We start from the raw sequence: 1366 nt of genomic DNA, 5'->3' as shown, positions 1-1366 counted from the left end.
GGTCTGCAGTAGCTCCAGGGATTCGCACTTAAATCAATCCTCCTAGGCAATTTTGATATAGATGGTCTAAACACTTGGCAATATATTGCAAATATAGCCTTGTACACATTTTATGGGGAGTACCAGGGATTGAACTCAGGAGCACTCGGTCACTGAGCCACATCCCCAGCCCTATTTTGTATTTTATTTAGAGACAGGGTCTCACTGAGTTGTTTAGCACCTTGCTTTTGCTGAGGCTGCCTTTGAACTCACGATCCTCCTGTCTCAACCTCCGGAGCCACTGGGATTACAGGCGTGCATGGCCCTTGTACATTTTTTTAAATATCATAATGAGATGGGGATTTGGGATTAAGAGAGCACTATACTGAGTCTCAAAGGAAATATTCAGGTAACAATGAGATGCAAAAAGTGCCCAGGAACAATCACAACTCCTGAGCAACATGCCCTTGTGAAATGAGGGCAATGCACAAGTGCAGGGAAAACAGGTGGGAAATTGTGTAGCTCCATCCTGGCTCGACCTCTACTCAGCACTTAGCACTCAATGTCTATAAATATTAATAACCCACACCAAAGGGTTGCTGTCTGTCCCTTGGAGATAGCCTGCATTCTTCCTTAAATGTATAGTCCTTGCTTTACCTCACAGATCTCTCTCTTGAGATTGCCCCCATGCTCCCTTGAATTTGTATCTACTTTCCTAAATAAACCTATGGCTATGCCTTTGGCTTGTGCTAAAAATTCTTTTTCATTGGGTATGCCAAGAACCCAGCAGGTCCTGAGTCAAGTTTCCCCTTCTTCTTCAGAACTCCTTGGACCCTTCTTCTAAGACATGTCTTCTTCCATGACAATAAGATGTCTTAATGTTTGCCACATTTTAGTCTCTCCAGGTCTATAAAACAATTCTAGAAAACAAAATCTTTACTATCACTACCAAAACCATTGACATTAAGTCAATTTTAAGGAAAGAGAGAGAGAGAGTGAGTGAGTGTGTATGTGTGTGTGTGTGTGTGTGTGTGTGTGTGTGTTTTGTTGGTGTAGACAGATCAAAAATGATAGATGGATGGATGATAGATAGACAGATAGATAGACACATACATATGATAAACTATTCAGAACCCCTTCTGCTTAGGCTTCATATGATATTGCTGTGGGATTAGAAATACATTTCCAATAGAAATACACTCTGTACAGGAGTATTAATGCCCAAGTCTGCAACTATGTTAATAATTCAAAGAGATGTTGAAATGAGAGTATCTTGACTTTTCTATTTTCTTGAGATAAACATGCCAATTTGCATTCAAAATGATGAGATATTCTGAGATTGCCTGGGGAAAAAAAAGGTATCTATAAAATCAATTTGTTGTCATTC

The sequence above is a fragment of the Spermophilus citellus genome (genome assembly GCF_964194105.1).
Source record: "Spermophilus citellus genome assembly, chromosome: 6".
NCBI classification, from domain to species: domain Eukaryota; kingdom Metazoa; phylum Chordata; class Mammalia; order Rodentia; family Sciuridae; genus Spermophilus; species Spermophilus citellus.
This window is presented reverse-complemented; position numbering follows the sequence as displayed.